At 43.3% G+C, this 17,717-nt stretch overlaps 1 protein-coding gene across 27 annotated transcripts in view; it reads right to left on the bottom strand.

Annotated features, from left to right (window-relative positions):
* MAP2 (microtubule associated protein 2) overlaps positions 1-17,717 on the bottom strand; it is a 236,915-nt gene that overhangs the window by 137,014 nt on the left and 82,184 nt on the right. For 25 of the 27 annotated variants that reach the window (XM_075094011.1, XM_075094013.1, XM_075093996.1 and 22 more), the window contains one exon: positions 1,535-1,600. The gene's annotated coding sequence lies outside the window, so the exon portion shown is untranslated. Of the gene's footprint in view, positions 1-1,534; positions 1,606-1,974; positions 2,036-17,717 lie in introns of those variants that run through there. The other 2 variants (XM_075093997.1, XM_075093998.1) reach the window with 2 other exon arrangements.

Raw genomic sequence — 17,717 nt, 5'->3', positions numbered from 1 at the left:
GAAAGATGTGTAGAAGAGGAAAACAAGGAATAGAATTGTACATAAGACAAACAGGAGAGACAATATCCTGAAAAATTCACCAGTGCCTTCCCCCAGAGAACAGCATCTGTCAATCAGCTGTAGCAATATATTGCAATGAAACTGATTATTCGTCACATTTCAGAGGGATGCATTGCTGCTAGCAGTGGCCCACATCCTTGCCAGCACTGGCGTTTTGGCTTGAGGTTCCTGCCTGTCTGGGGACCCAAACTGGACATTTCAGGAGACCAGGTTTTCTCACAAAGTTATCATTATTCCTCATTTACTGAGGCTAGAAACATAACTGCCTTTCCTCAAGAATTTCTCACCTTTTTTATTCTGGTTTTCAAAAGCACCCTGAAACTTCAGGATAAAGACACATGCAGATTTTGGTTGATGCCCTGTAAACACACATATTCCCTCCATGTCTAAATGTAGAGCTAAGAAACACGACCAGCTGTATGACATCTGAGAACAACGTGATCAAGTCTGGTTTGGAATGTACTGGGTGAAAACAGGCACCTGAGAAGTTAATGCGAGATGGATATACCTTTGCCTCTCTCCATCAAGGTGGAGAGAGCAGATTTTCAATCCTGCCTAGATTTCTTTTTTTTTTTTAAAAAATCCATGAGATCTGTATTCCTTAACCACTTGGCCCATCTGAAAGTTCAATACAAAGGAAGCTGCTTAACGTTTTTTACTCTGCGGGGTTTCATCTCACCATTTCCTTTACAGCATCAAGGGGTTAAAGCAACCAAAGCCAAAAGGTATCGGGGGAACAGGATAATAAACTACTACTCTTGGGAACTAGCAGTGACACTGTCAAAAAAAGCCCAGTCTCTTTGCTTCATTTTGATACATACAAGTAATTTCTGAAGTGCCAGTGATATGTCAAAAAGCCATCAGACAGACACTCTTCCAGCACTGCCCCGTCCTGCCAGGCTACCAAAATGCTGTGCATAAAAACCCGGAGCCGAGACACATGCTGGTTTTGGCAGCAGTGAATGGGTTAAAAGAAGTTTCCCTTCTCCACGAAAGTGATACAGTATGAAACCACCACTATGCTTTCTACTGTGTGCTGTGATAGATTGTACCTGCCCTAAGCAGGCCAGTGAGTTTAACCCTGTTCTTGCTAAAATCAATATTAAGATGACCCCACACCTGATATGACTGGTGTCAGATATGACAGTTTCATGCCCTTGCTATAATAACCCAAGACAATAGACAAGCCCTCAGGTTTGCATCTCACCCTTTGGTAGCTGCAGCTGAAAGAACTAATTGAATAGCTAGAGCATATATGTACACATCCAAAATACAGTGCCTGTCAAAACAATTTGAAAAATCTATGCAAAGCTACAATAAAACATAGTTTGACAAAAATGAAGAATAAAAACAAGTTAAAACCCCACAAACTCAAAAAAACTGAAAACAAAAAAAACCCTAAGAACAGCCCACACCCTGTATCACATTCATTCCCAAATTCTCAAAATCACATTCAAATACAGAGGTGTCCTACCTTTTCAATCTGTGAACAAGCAGATTCCAATCAGTGCGTCACGTCCAAGACTATACACTGGAAAATCTGTTAACATAAAACAAAGGTGGGGGGAAATAAAACCTGAAAACACTTATTTTTTTGCTGAAAAACAGTTTTCAGCTATGAGAAAAGATTTTTTTTCCCCCTATTATACAAAGACATAGATGCATAAACATATCCATACAAGTATGTGTGTATGAGGGGGTGTGTGCATATAATATACATTATGTATGCATCAAATATATTTATAAACAAAACCACAGAAGTTTATTACCTATACATTTTAATTCATCCAGAGTGCACCACAACAGAATTTAATCTACAGCAGACTAAATCCAAAAAGCTACAGCATAAATGTATAACTCTTTCAAATCCTTAACAAGCAAACAAAGCTGACATTTTTAAAAGAAAATCATTACCAGCTCATATGCTGCCATACCACAAAAGCCTATCCTTAAATAACTGCTGCATAATCATTCTCCTGGAGTGTTGTTATCCATCGGCTCGCTGCCTATCTCCAGACAGATGCAGTCTGCAAGCCACCAGCTTGTATCTACCATGTGTACGTCAGGAAAAGGAAAACTGCAAATTAGAAGAAGTCCCCGCAGTGGTGAAAAGGAAAAGAGGGTGAGTGGGAGAGGAAGAGGGAGTTCACTGGCCACAGAAATTTCGAGAATGATGACAAACCAGCCGGCTCCGCCATCATCCACTTACAATAGGATGCTGCACCTCACGGCTGCTGAAGCAGTTTGTCAAGGGGTGGCTGGTATCAAATGCCTGACAGGCATTTTAATTACATCCAACCAAGTGTGTCCCCAGGAATCGGGCCTTTAATCCTATGAATATCATCAACTGGTTTCTTTTGTGCTGCTGCCAAACACACACAGGCACGCACTGCACACAGGCAGCAGCACACCCAGTTTCCACTGCGATGCCGATCCAAATCCTAAACAGGTTTTACGGATGGTACACGCTGAAAAGGAGGTCTTGAGGGATTTAGCATTTTCTGCATTACGGATTAGGAGGGCGATTCGCTCTCCCCCTTTATTTTTCTATGTAGTGCTTCTATTCACTTGTTGGAACCAGCTCGGCTACGCTGTTGTTTGCTTATTAACACCAACGGTAAATAAAACCGGGGAAAACGCAGAAGTGCTGCAAGACGGTAGGGACGAGTGGGGACCCTACCGGACCAATACAACAGAGGAACGGGGCTTACTGCACGGTTCAGCTCACAAACAAGTTGCTGTGAGGGGTCCAGTTTTAGTGCCACAATTCAGCCATCGTGCTCCTGCCTTGATCTCACCTCCCTATTCCAAGGCTTTCTCCAGAACAATGTTAGTCTGAGTAGGACAAGGAGCCTGTGAATTGGGAAATCACACAGCATTTTGGGAGGAGACAGCACACCTGGGTAGGGGCAGCAGAGAAGGGGCAGAAGAACATGAAGGAACTTAAAAGACTGAGAAAAGTTGAAAGATGAACCGGTTTGTTTTCAAGCATTTTAAGTTTGTAATGAAACGGCATAAGCAGCAGAGGAGCAGCCAAGAGAAACCAGTGAGCCCAACTACAATCTTAAGGACTGAAGATGAGCTTAAATTTCCCTGCTATGAGGGCACACAAGCCAACTAGATCCACTTCCTGGTGTTTCTCAGTTCCTGTGACAGCAGAACTCTTGAGAGGAAAGGATGTCAACAGGAGACAGAAACATCTCCCTACCACAAAGTTTGGGAGAAGTCCAACCAACCCCCTTTACCTTTGAGAGGGACAAGTGGCTTGCAGGAAGGAGTAACAAATCTCCCATGGATTCCCAGGGCTTCTCTCTCAAAACTTTGTGGGTAGAGGGCTGCAAAGGGAATAGATTCCCTTCTTCCTTCCCCCACAACCATGACAAGATGACTGTTCACACATCTAAACTTTGCCTCAACTAGAAGTTCCACCCTCATTACTATAAACAGATCCTAGTGCCTTAAAAGCATCTGTCCTGACCTGGCAGTTTTCCCCCACTCTCTAAATCACCACAGCAGCGAGGACAACAAGGAAATGGAGGAAGGTAGCCCCCAAAGACAGACTGTATGGGACAAGGGTGATGGCGGAGCAGGTACAGCATGGTGGCAAAAAGGCCTTCAGAAGTAACAGAAAAAACGAGCAAGAGCAGCACTAGCGCAATTCTTAGACCTTTCCTCTGAGAAAGCCTCCTGTGACTCATCGGAAGGGGTGCCTGCTGCTGCCAAACCTCCCACTGCAGAGCTCATCCTCTGCAGAAACCAAGGAAACTCTAATCCTATCCTTGTCTTCCTCAGCTCCACCATTTAACAGTTGATGCTTGTTCACAGCATTGCTACCATCCCTTCCTTGCTTCTGCAGCTCCCCTCCACCAGCCACTTTTCCCCCAAAGCAACCAGAAACAACACCATGGAGTTGGGATGATGGAGGGGTAGCCAGTAGTCCTGAAAACTGTCCTGTAATTTTTCTCAGATGTTCCTGACAGACCTCATGTGGTTCACAAGGGACTGATACATATTGCCAGGTGATGTCCTACATGCTGGAGCCCATGGCTGAATTTTCAACCAGCCATCCAAATCACCTTCACTCCCATGCAAGCATTTCCAGGCACTCAACCTGCCAAAACCACCCATGGCAAGTAAATGGTTTCATGATAAGATACAGCCAATAAAAGACAATCTTAATAATCAAGTTTGTTCTGGCTGCCCTGTGATATGTCTTTTCACATTCGTATAAAAGCATTTCTGAAAAGACAAAAGGCACAGGAGGAAACAGGGATGAATGGCCTAATCCAGGCAGATGCTGGAACATCAGTCCTGTCTGATATTTAACCTCATGTTTTCCTGGGTCAGTCAGGAAAGCAGGATCAGCCACAGAAATTCATCACATAAAATTAATGCACCCCAATACAGTGAAACAGAAACACTTGTGAGCAAAAATAAAATGCAAACGTTAGTAAGTTGACAAATCAAGGTCCTGGAAATGTTTAAATTACGAACTCATGCTACATAGCATGCATTTTCAGCACTGTACATCTCAAAGAGAAATAAAGACATTAACAGTCTCAGCAAAGGAGGTGGTGAGACTGTGACTGAAGCCTAGTCTAAACTCTAAAAGATCTTGCATGTTCAGGTGGGTTTTTTCTCTTTAATTCTGACATTCATGCAAGACTGCACTCATTTTCATTACTGTACTGTAAGAGAGCTTAGAAAAAGCCAGCTGCATACTGGGTCGCTCTATGCAAGGTGCTGGGCAAAATAGGAGGCAGCTTCTATTATAACAGGTCAGTTAGAAGAGCCAAAACAGAAAAGGGGGTAGTGGTAGCATTCTCCTCATTTTCAGGATAATGAAAAGAAGAATGATTAAGGGGCTTGGGCTTGCCCAAGGTCACCCACAACCTCTGTTGCCAAGCCAAGCTGGAAGACCCTCACAGAATCTCACCCTAAGATCTTTCCACCCAAACCACTGCTGAAATCTTGCAACCAGTCTTTAACAAATAACTTGGGGTTTGGTTGATTCTTTTTTAGCAAAGACTGGGTGAACATTTTATGCAATGCCTAAAATAGCACCCGATATCGTCAGTGATGTAGATTAAGAGGAATAAGTCTACTGAACAGAAACCGCACCACTCTGGTAAAAATAGCCCTGGAACAGGGAATTTTCTTATTCACTACTGTCTTACCACTTATAACAGTGCTGGGGATGGCTGCCTGCTGGAGAGGTTGAGAAGAGAAGGATGCTTCACCAGACTCTGTAAATACTGCCTGTTGTTCTACAGTAGTAATAAACATCAGACTATCTTATTTTACCAGCCATTTGAGGGACAACCTTGCTTTTGTTTTATTCCCTCCTTGAGGGGAGAAAAACCTGAATAGAAGGGCGTTAATTAATTCTGGAAAAACACATTCAGTATAGCACACTAGCTCTTTCACTAGGGCTACATGGTGAGGAAGGCTGAGGCTGGAGTCACCGTCTGTATCTCTATGGTTACTGATAACAGAGAGGATGAAGGGTGGGGAGGAGTTAGGAAAAGCCGCAGGCTGAGTTGGCAGCTTCTGTGGGTAACAAGGTGCAAAGGATTTCAAGGCAGGTTAGAAACTTTCAGGATGCAGGGGGGGAGCGGGTGTTGTTTTTAGTCTCCCTCCCAAAGAACAAGTGTGCAAGAAGCTGATCTACGCACCTCATGCAGCCAGCCCCTCCAGAGTCTTTTCAATTGCCCTATTTCCTTTATACCAGCAGATTTCAACATCTTTCCAGGACTTACCTGTCCTTCCTCCCAGGCTACAAATAAAACCCTTCTCCAGCAGCCAGGCAATGGCATCCCTTCACACCAAATTTCACAGCCAGCTCTCTTAACCCACCAGCTGACACAACATGCACAACCCAGGCAAATTATGTCCTCTCTTTCCCCTATCCCTGCTTATTCATTTTAAACCTGTCAGACAGATATCTTCAGGCATAATCTCTCTTTTGTGAATCCAAGCTGATTCTACTCAACTAAATAATAGATATGAGGAATACCTAGAAATGGATCTCATATTTCCATTTCACTCTGTGCCAGCATGTCACTGAAATCAAGCTGGAAGATGTAGCATATTCAAATCCTGCTTTTCAGAACAACTAACTCTGCACAGAACCCTTTGAAGCTACCAGATAAAAGTATTCTTGGATTTTCTTCGGAAATCCTTGGTTTCTAGCTTAGAGACTAGTGAGAACAAAAGAATAAGAAAAGCAAAATTCATGGAAGGTGTTTGTTAGCCCCCAAACCTTGCATGTATATGTGGTATAGTTACTCGTAACAGCTGCAACACAAGCTTTTGTATAGCCACCCCATAATAAACCATCACCTCTGCCCTGGGTACCACACGTGGAAGGGAACAGCCCAGTCTCACCTCTTGTTCAGCCCACTGCTTCCGGGGTGCCAGTGTCAGTGACAGCTGAGCACAACACCCCAAGCTCAAAATCCATCCACAAAGAAAAAGCAAAAAGTAAAAGAGATGAGTGAGTAGTCTCACCCCAAATTTTGACATGGCAGAAGCAAACGTCCATCTCAGAGAACCACTGAAACGTCACTAAACTAAACTGATGTTTCCCCATCGGTACTGCCTGCAAGTGACTTGGCAGCAACACATTGGGACCAGTGATTTCCCCGCTGCCCCTGGAAGACAATTTCAATTTTCAGTTGGTTCCTTGAGCCTGCAAAATCAGAAATAATTGATAGCACCAACACTCCTGCAAAAACCAATGTCACTTGAGAGTGCCGTGACTTTCCACAAAACCAGACTGCTGAACTGCACACATCCATGAGCACAAGGTCTTCAGAGGCTGTGAGACAGACCCACGCAGTCAACACTGCATTATTAGGAGGCTCAAGGATTACACTAGCTAACGCAAAGCTCCTCTCTGACAGTCCCGAGCCACTGGAGTGTCTACAATGGATTCATTACTGTTTCAAACACATAGGTGAAAGAGGTAGGCTTATTCTTCTTTTCCATTTTTATTTCATCTGTAATTCCACGTCCTGCAGGAAGATAAACTGCAGAGAGTTTTGCAGTACCACATACAGTAGTAGCTGTAGTATTATAGCCACTACAAGCTAAGGGCATAACAGGAGGCAAGGTATTGGGAATATCCAACATCCATATCACCATCCCAGTTGGGGATATCCAATATCAGGGAACAGTATTTGCTCTTATCAGAGTGGTGCTGGTGCACACTGCAGTCAAAACACAAACTATAATTAATCCTCCGGTCTACCTAAAGGTACCAGTTTTCCTGCAAATCCTCCCTCACACGCCAACAAGCGACAGAGGCAACTCCCGCAGCCGCCACAAGCACCAAGTCACGTGAGGGGCTCGGGATTTGTGACTGCCCCTGACGTAAACGGGATGATGAGGTTTTGTCAGTCTCTCAGAAACTGAGTCTTTTCTGAACAAAAATTGAGAGTTAAGGGTGTCAGAAAAAGGCAAAGTTAGATCGATGTAGTTAAACAATGCTTGTCATGTTGCCTTGGCTGTTACAAGGCAATCAACTGCTTTTTATAATTCCAGTTCTCAAAATCCCCCTTGCCACTACCTGGCTCTTTGCTCCAAAGCCTTCTCCCAGCTCTCTCCCAAATGATGCTTCATTCTCACTCCTCCTGCTCCATTTGTTTCCCACTCTTCCCCTTCTGCTTCTATCACTGCCCTCTCTTCTTCATACATCCTTCCATCACCACCCTCTTTCTGATAACCTCCCCCTAACAACCCTTGCCTCCCCCCAACTGGTAAAGGACATAGACAAGTCAGAAGCCTGAACAGCACGTGCTGTATGACATCTGCTGAGCATTGCGTTACTCGTTCTGCTTGCCTGCGTTAGTCCTTCCTCCACAGCTTTACCCTGTCTTTAGGGGCAGTTCTGCTCTTTGTGCTCTGCTTGCAGAGGAAAGGAAAGCAATTGCCCAACGCAATCACATAAACTCCTGCTTCAGAGAGATGCTTAAACCAGACTCCTAAAGCTGCAGGACTCAAACCCACCAGTTAATGCTGAAAACCATGGTCAACTTCCTCGCTACACCTCTGCACAGACTAAGAGACTCCTGAGAGCATGTAACAGTTAGTGCCACCCAGTTCAACCCCAGCCTTAACCTCAGCCTAGCCACAGGTGCTCTGGTAGCCCTTGAGCACACACAGCCCTTGGCCCAGTGGGTGTCCACATGAAAGCCTGTCACACCATGTGCACCTTAAAGACACATTGAGTGTTTCTCCGTCCTATCATCACATGGCTTATGACTAAGAAAATATTGCAGATACAAATCCTACCACTTATTTTCATGTTTTCTCTCTCCTGGCCTACTAGTGGGGTGACGAATCAAGATAAAAACTTGCTTACAGTAAAATATCACTGCTACTGTGACAGAATTTATTCAAATGTCAGTTTGTACTTCACTTAACCATGTAACCTAATGTCTTTCAATTAACTGTCAGGTCATACCTCATCACAGAACCTTTAGTTATTGTTCTATATTAATTGTATGAATAAAATATTTCAAATTCATTAATCATTTGTGGAATCAGATTTTGCATGACCTGCAATTAAAATATAAACTCTGAGCCAGCACGCCCTTAAACATATATAAAGCAATAACTGCAATGTAAAATACACAAATTTACCTGTTTTGTCTAGTCATAGGTTTTGGGCAGTATTTCAGTTTAAATCCCATTTCTATTTAGGACAACGTGTAAAGCTCTGTTTCAGTCAGTGGGACATTGGCAAGTAGTGAAATGCAGTATTGAGAACAGAAGTTTTCATTAAACGGGTCTGTATCTGTGATCCCTTTCAGAGGAAAGGTATTTGCTCCTTCATTGTCCTAAGTCAATTTAAAGATCAACCTGTTCTCAGAGGTGTCTTCCCTAGCAGCTAAGTACTGCCTTCCTAAAAGGTGACACCTAGTTGCTTTCTCCCATATCCACACTTTCCTTCAAGAAATTAAAAAAAAAAAATTGGTTAGCCCTAATAACTCCCTGCTTTTCCACGACTGCAAAACCAACCAGGCAGGCAATAGAAATTGCAGTAACATGTAGTAACACGTAGCAGAATTGGTTTGAACAGCTTCTCACTTAGCAGTGCTTTATGTAATGAAGGCAGTCAGGCAGAAACCCCTGGGAGAGCTACCAGCAGCTGAGCCACGCAGAGGGGAAGCAACGCCATCCTCGCGGCAAAGGAGAGGCGACAAAAGCTGCCTTATGAGAACGCTGCTGACTAGTCAGCCTGACCCACACAGGCACAGATGTGACACTGTGCCAGCATGATGCAACAGCTTATTCCCTCTTCACATGGGCATCCGTATCCTTTGCATGCAGATAAGTCTGTCCGATAGCTGTCTTGCCAGGCTGCAAGTTTCCAGTAAAACCAACCATAATTAATAGTCACTTTGACCTCTAAGACAAAGCCCAGATAAAACCACCAGAAGCCCTTTCCTGATTTCAGTGCACTTGGATCAGAACTTGTACTTCACAGACACTCTTGTAGTGCTTCAAATAAAGGCAAGGAGGGCTGGCAGTGCGTGTGCACTGTGCGTTCAGACATCCTCTTTGCAGAGGACCCTGTTGCAAAGGGCTTCTTAATGGATTTTGACTGTTGCATTTACTATGAAAGGAACATAGCAGATACTGCAGGCTAATTCATTAGCTACTGGTGATTGATTCTTGTTTTCATCACCATAAAAGCAGATTTCCTGTGGTTAACATAATGATCCTGATTCCCTTTTTGCTTACACACAGTTAAGTCAGCCACAGCTCTACTGAGTTCACAGCAGCTGCTACACCAAGACTAAAATGGGTTTAATGACTGGAGACTTGGATTGGGTAACTTAAGCATAGGTTTCATTCACCCTGGTCTCACAGAGCTGTCCAAAATGATTTTTAAGCTCTTTCTACATGAGAATTACTTCCCTTATCTCTACCAGGTAGTTGCCTCAAGGGTGAGAAGCAGCAGCTGTTTAACAGTGCTCAGTTATACTGCCCGTGAGCTCAGGGTACGAGTGCCACATCCAATTGCCATCACCGGGGAGACTTTTGGGAGGTGTAACGTGATTATAGTCAAATGTGGTTTATCAGAATAGGATGGAAGACAAGAAAGTCATTAGGCAAAATGGAATTTCAGATAAATGGAGGACCATGGAACTTATCTGATATACCTCAAGGGACGTGACCTTCTTTTAGATGAAGTATCACCTTGATCAATGGCATTTTAGATGACAGACCCGAATGGCAGCACTGCCAGTAAGTCGGGGAACATCTCCTGCTGTTTCAACAACTGCCACGGGAATTCTTGCTACTGTAAGCCATCCGGACACTGGTTTATACTGTATTCAAAGGATGTTACCGGTCAGCAGAGCAGTGATCCCACAGCAACACTAGAGTACTGATGAAAATATGATCTGGAACTAAAAGGGGAGGAGGCTGAGGTGAGGACAGAGAGAAATTGCCAATCTCAGCTCCTCTACCATCCTACCATGCTTTATTTGGAAGATTTCCATTCAGATTGACAGGCAACAGAAGACAGCACAGACAGCTCAAAATACAAGGGATTTATGCTCTGTGCAAGGCTCCTGAGATGCACAGAACCACAAGGGAAAGACAGAAATAAGAGTTTAGCAACTTTAACAACAAACTCTACCAGTACAGAGGAAGAACAGTCAGAGACCAATACAACTACACGAAACTTTTTAGGAGCTTCAATAGTCAAATAAAAATCATACAAAAGCCAGAAACAAACACCATGTAACTAAGGGCCAGCAAACGCACAGGAACACAGTCAGAAAAGCTAAGGAACAAAACAAATTACAATAACCAAAGAACATAAAAGGCAATGAAAAAAGATTCAATACGATGTGAAAAGCAGACAGGGCAAGCCACGGTTCAGCAGAGAGGCACAGCAAAGACGATGCACAGAAGGGTAGGATTCAACATATTCAACATTAGCCTCAATTCTCACAAGTAAGATCAACTGTGAGCAAATACTGCATGCAATTAATTTTAAAAAGAAGCAGAACCTTTGGTTGGAATAGGAAAAAGCAGCTTACGAAACACTCAGAACAAGATAGATGCAGCTCAAATTTTCTGAGTCCTTCCTGATTCAAGAAGAGCATTTAAGGTTTCAGAACAGATCCCAGATCAAACACTGCACGCTCTCTTGAAAGGAAACTGTGGGAAATTACAAACCAGTCAGTTTAACCTCATCCTTGCAAAGATTTTGGAACAAATAAGCAAGCAGGCAGTTTACAAGCACCTACAGGACAGGAGCATGACTGAAAAAAAATACTAGCAGCAATGAGTTTGTCAATTATGAATCCCAATAAATTCATCTCAGTTCCTCCTGATTTTGCACCTATAAAATTTGGGTTTGACCCCAAGCCGGGATGAGCTTTTCACACTTAGAAAAGCATGTTTAAAAACAAAGATCATTGCAGAATACTGCAGAGCATCTCTGAAATCTAAAAGCAGGAAATCAGGAAAGAAAGGACTGAGCAGCATATTGAGACATGAGGCCTCAAATACATAACTAGACAAATCAGGAGTAAGTAGCTAGGCAGTAGCTTGGCAGGAAAAGGCTTGCTGTGGGCAAAAAAGACAAATCAGTTTTATTTATCCTAATGGGGATGCTGTCCCTAAAACACTGGGATAATTATTCCATTTTCTTTGTTGGTGGTGATGTCTCAGCTGGAGAAGTGCCAAAATTCAGGGTTTGCACAGTAAGAAAGATATTGGTAAATTGGGGAGAGTCCAGATATAAGCAAAAGGAAGAGTTCGGGAAAAATATTCTTCTAATCTTTCCTTGTAAAAGCACATGTTTTCAGATAAGTTTCTCTAAAGTACAGAAAACCAAACAGTAATAAAAATCTTCCAGGGTATATAATTTGTGAATACAAAGCAATAAAGCAATTACATTATAAATCAACACGGGGGAGGCAGATAAGAGAGGAATTCGCTGGGCTAATTGAAAGCAAAGCTGATTTTTTCGTGAGGTATTTAAGAAAAAAACCTGCTACTAAGGAAGGCCAAACAATTTATTTATGTATTTATTTTTATAAAAAGAGCACCAAGGGCAGTGCCTAGACATGCTGGCATCCTCCTTGGAGTGAACGAGGATCCTGTTGTCCTATCCTACAGGCACCAGGTTTCTATAGCTGTGCAACTGAGCATAGACTGGGCAACTGGTTCAGCCCCCAGATAATTCAGCTGGCCACAGGACTGACTTATATTGCCTTCTCTCCATCCTTCAGCGGGCTTCCCAAGCCAAATCAGGATCGCTGGTGCAAAGCACAACATTGCACCAACATTGCTCCCTCTACACCTTTCTAATCTGGGCCAGTGATGGTGCTGGAGACCTCAGCCTCAGCCCCAATCTGCCATTAGGGTTAGGGTTGAGAGAGCCACAAAGCCTACAGCTCCAGGGACACTGGGGCTGGAAAAGGCGTGCCAAGGGGAGCACAGCATCACACCAACATTGCTCCCACTACATTAACATGGTCCCTCAGAGCACAAGGAAGGCGTGACAAGCCTGCAGCTCTTCTGTGTGAATCCCACCTACTGCTCCCGTCTTTGCTGCTGGATTACCTCAGTGGTAGGGGAGGGCACCACAGCCGGCCCTTGCCTCTCCACAGTGCCATTGAGATCATAAGTTAGGGTCTGGGAGCAAACAGTTTTACTGGGTCAGTGACCTATCATCATCCAGACTTCCAGTTGGTCCACAGAGTGGGACTGGTTCCAATGAAGTTGTTTGTCCACTTGTTAACATGAAAGTAGGGACTGAAGAACTCTAGCATTTGCAAGAAGGCTCCCCACCTCTTTTTAAAAGGGTTCAGAATAAAAGTTAGTCTCTGGGGCACAACGGCTCTTACCTTTGAGCAAAAAAGCCGAGCAATGATGCAGAACCTGCGAGTGAAAAACCAGGAGCACAACACTATTAAAAAAAGATTGCTGAAGGAATGAAGAGGAGAGAATAAATGGAATAACTAATACACATTTGCTCCAAGGTTCTCTCTGCACCAATTGGCAAAAAGAATACAACTGAATCATTAATAATTGAAGGAACTTGAAGACAAAGGCATTTTCAGCCAACATGAGATAAAGGGATGAAAGAGGGCTGTAATGAGAATTCTGAGGGTGGTATTTGGGGGGTAGGGGATGGGAAGGAGGGTGTTATATTTAAAAGAAATTGTTCCTTTGTAAAATGAGAGCAAGCATTCTCATTACTAATGCAGACACATGCATCTGAAAGACCTTATTCAGCTGATGGTGTCACTGAACACCCCTTTGGACACAAGCTCTCCACTAACAATATTAAACAAGCATAGGGGGCTGCTGTAGCAAAATATAAAGTATCACTTTTTTATACATTTTAGCCTCATAAATCATTATGGGATGAATATTAACAAGCATCCAGCTTTCTGAGCTCTTTTACTATGATGATTCTCTGCACATAGTTGATGGGATATTTAAACTGGCTTAAGCTTTCATTGCTTTTAGAAGTTGGCCCTGCAGACCAAGTCAAGACCAACATTACTTGCAAAACACACTGGGAATCCCTTTTTAGGATCCAAATTTCGGATGGAGGAGTTTCCACCAATACCTTTAAAGGCCATCAGCTACAACTTCAAAAACAGCACAGAAAAGATCAGACTAGATAAATTTCCTAGGAGGAAGGAAGGGGATAAAAAACCATAAGCCCAATTCATAAGTCTGCATCATCTGCAGAAAGGACTAGTAGCAACTTGTCATGAACCAAAAGCTTACACTGTCAGGGTAACCAACTCCAAACTAACTATTTATATTTTCACCCAAAAAGCTATTCTTGCAAATCTTTGCAAGCCCCAGGAATATGGTAGTGCAAACCACAAAGGCATTTTCAGAATTACACTGTAACATCATCACTCATCACAGCTAAGTCAATGGGAAACAACCAATCCACTATTCTGCAAGAAGACAGAAAATGCAACAGAGCACTGCAACGTAGCACAACCTGTCTGCAGCCCCACCCTGAACAAAAGCCATAAACAGGAGGAGGGTGGCCCTCCTGCAGCTGTTCACACCCAGAGGACTTCTTCCCAACCCCACATGAAGACTCCATTTTCTGGTCTCCTAGCTTTGCTCAAGTCACCTTCTGCTATCCTCCAAATATCCCCACTACAATCAGCAGGACAACTGGAGCTGTAACAGTTAGTCGACCCAAGTAAACATGGCAGGACAGACCCTCCAGAGCCTGTTCTTGGCTGTACTCTGCAGGTACAAGCATAGAGTCACAGAAGCAGAATGGACAGAATCCAGTTTATTAGGACAGTGGGTTTTGGTGGGTTGGGGTTTGGTTTGGTTTGGTTTTTGCATTATCTTCTTTTAGCTGCTGGGGATCTCTAACATGTAGGCTCACCTTTCTAACGCCTGGCTGTTGGGTACTGTTATTTTCGTGAGTCTCCCTCAGATCATCTCTCTTTGCAGATCTTGCTGCAATCTTGGAAACACTTACCCTGCTGTGCCACAGCTCAGCAGCATTTCAGTGACCAGAGAGGGAGATCCCGAAGCCATTCACCCCATCCACCTCAGCACAAGTCATCACCAAAGACACACACTTACCTTCCACAACCAAGCTTTGACTTTAGCTCAGACTAGAGCTAGACTAGAACCTCAAGACAACTCAAGTACATTAAACTTGGGATTCATCTCACTTAATAGCAGCCCTTATTCATAGGACTTGCAAATTGCCTAATATTTTGTACTGCCCTCATTAGTCATTTTTAATTGCTTTCCAGTCAATGCAAACCAAAAACCTCAGAACTTGGACAACTGGCAACATCATCCTTCAACATTTCATTGCTTACACTCAGATATAAATCTTCTGCCTGACAGCTTCCACAGTAGAAGAGATTAGTGGAAAAGGAATGGGTTTTCATTATAGGTTTTATTCTCTATTCATTGCATGTGTGAGGTTTTTAAGGGAGAAAATCAGGCTATGTGTTCCTTTGGAAACTACCAATCGTCTCTTCAACTTAAGTTCTTATTCAGAGACTAAATTTTGAAGAACAGAAAAATAAATATTTATTGCACTTCTTAATAAAGGGAAACCATGAAAAGTCAGTAATAAATCATGAACAGCTTTACTAATAAAAAAATACAAGTCCATGCCAAAATAACCAGCTTTCACACATAAAGAACTAGCATGCAAACAAAACACAAGAAACCCACACCTGCTGCAGAGAGTTGCAGGTCAAGAGTCAGAAATTTCACATCTGGTAAGGCTGCCTGACCTTTGTTAACTTATGATATTTCTCCAGGATATTTTGATTCTTTGCTACAAGATGTCATCTGTTAAGGCCATCAAAGGACAGGGAGCTCTAGAAAAACTCAAACTAAGCATTTCTCAAACACCACCAACTGGTTATACCTGGGTGCTGGAAAATATCTGAGCTTTAACCACTGCAATGCTGGGAAACACACTCTTCTTCCAGCCTTTTTTGTCCCCCCAGCAGATTATATTTGCTGATGCTTCTTGCTAGATTTAGGCCTCTTCCAGTTGCTAACCCCTGTTAGTCCATCAGGCCCAAATGAAATCAGCTTTTTCTTCTTGCTGCTCTTCCCCGCTCTAACATTCACACATCTCTTCTCTGTTCTCTTCTCCAGCTGTTTCTGAGGGCAGGGTTCAACATTACAGAGGCAAGTCACGTAAGGAGCATATGGCAAGGTTCAGTGAAAGACACTGGCAGGATGAAAGGGGTTTTTTTCCTTACACCTTTTGGAGAGACTTAGAGTGTCTTCTCAGTAAAAAGCCATGTCTACACATGCCCCATATACCGACTGTCAAACAGAGCAGCTGATTCCTGTCTCCCACCATCGCAAATTCCAAAATACTCTGTTACTCTAGCGTTTAACAGGACCTATCAACCATTAAACACAGTTAAAAGCTGTGAATTCTTAGAAGTATTCAAACCTTTTAAAAACAAACAAATAAAAAAGCATGAGCTTATCTTATCCTCTGATTTCTGCTTCCTGAGTCACTACCCAGGGGTCACACCTGATGGTGGGGGAAAAAAAGAAACAAGAGCAGCTCTCCCCCTCCGAACCTCACAATGCTTTCAGGCTAAGAAAACATCATCATCATCTGCTGTAAGATTTAGGATAATTCTTAAATGTTTCTGTGTTATAAACATAGGAGCAAATGTAAATAAATCTAAAATTACACAAATGTGAAACACACATTTACATTACTAGCACTTCATTTCTTCCATCTTTTTCCCTTGTTCTTCAACCTATTTCGTGTAATATTTAACAATTCTCTCTGATTCTTTGGCTTCCGTCCATCTCTTTCCCCTTTCTGCTGCTCCTTTGCATCTCTATATTCTCTTCCCCTCATTTTCCCATCTTTCTCCGCTATCTGTGTCCTCACAGCCTGCATCAGCTCTGCCATGGCACCTCACTCACTTCTGCCGCTGCGGGCTGTGCCTGCCCTCTGGCCAGGCCCCCATCAAAGGCCTGCAATCTCCCAGCCCTCCCAAGAACCAGGCTGCCACAGCCACACCACACTCACATGCTGCAGATCCTTGGGTACAGGCTAAATGCATGTCCCCAGCCAGGTCATCCTGCACATGGCATAAATGCCCACTCCCCACCATGCCCCAAACACACAGAGTCCCTGGTGCGTCCTTCACTGCACCCCTCCGCCTTCCAGCTCTCATTCCCCCTTGTCCCCTGCCCCACACTTCATCCTAAGCAGACCAAGCGCTGCTTAATCATCTCATAGTGGTGTCAGGAGGCCCAAATGATTACTGTTTTGTATTGCATGTCTCAATCCTTAAGTGAAAGCTGTTCAGTACATGTATTCACCCCATTGTCAAACTACTTTCAAAAATTCACTAACCATGCCACCGGGGCAAGCAAAATGGAGTAGTGTTTTCTCTCCACTTTCCTCACCTAGCCTTAAAGCCTTTTTCCTTGTCTCTTTCCATCCCTTGAACAAGGGAGAAACCAAGTGTAGGAGCCTTCTCCATAAAAAGATATATTTTATTAATAAGTATACACACAGGCATTGGTTCAGATTGACTCCAACATACAGCCAAGATAGAAATAACTGAGCACTATTTTATTTTGTTATGCCTTGGTAGAAATGATTTTACACTTCAGTAACTTGAAAAACGAGTCACTGTGACCAGCAAATGCCTTCTACCCTGCAACATGCAATCTGATGAGCAGAAGGCAGAGTGCAAAAGGCACTTGAAGATAAAAGTCTCCTGACAGCATGCCCCTAATATCCATGCATTGAGCAGGTGCTTGCCATCTGATGGAGAGCTCAGAGAACAAGATAAGCTAAAAAGCTTAAGGCTTTTTTTGCTATCTCATTTTATTTTTATTCAACTAACACTCCACATGTTGCTATTTAATTTCTGTGGCTCAAGGTTTTGCCCCTTTAAAAGACCAAAAGAGTCTCATGTCCCAAATTAATCTTTCATTCCTGAAAAGCACTGGACTGAATCTCCTTATTTCCCCCTGGGTACACCAAGGGCAGTGACAGCTGATCCCTGCCTGTGCTGTCCAGCCAATTATTATTATTTTCCTCCTGAAGCCCACAAAGACTCTTCAGGAGTGAAAGCACTCTCAGTGCAAGGGCACTGCACAAACACCTGCTAAGAAAT

The sequence above is a fragment of the Phalacrocorax aristotelis genome, chromosome 5 (assembly GCF_949628215.1).
Source record: "Phalacrocorax aristotelis chromosome 5, bGulAri2.1, whole genome shotgun sequence".
Classification (NCBI taxonomy): Eukaryota; Metazoa; Chordata; class Aves; order Suliformes; family Phalacrocoracidae; genus Phalacrocorax; species Phalacrocorax aristotelis.
Note: the sequence above shows the minus strand (reverse complement) of the source record. Positions and strands in the feature narration are given on the sequence as shown.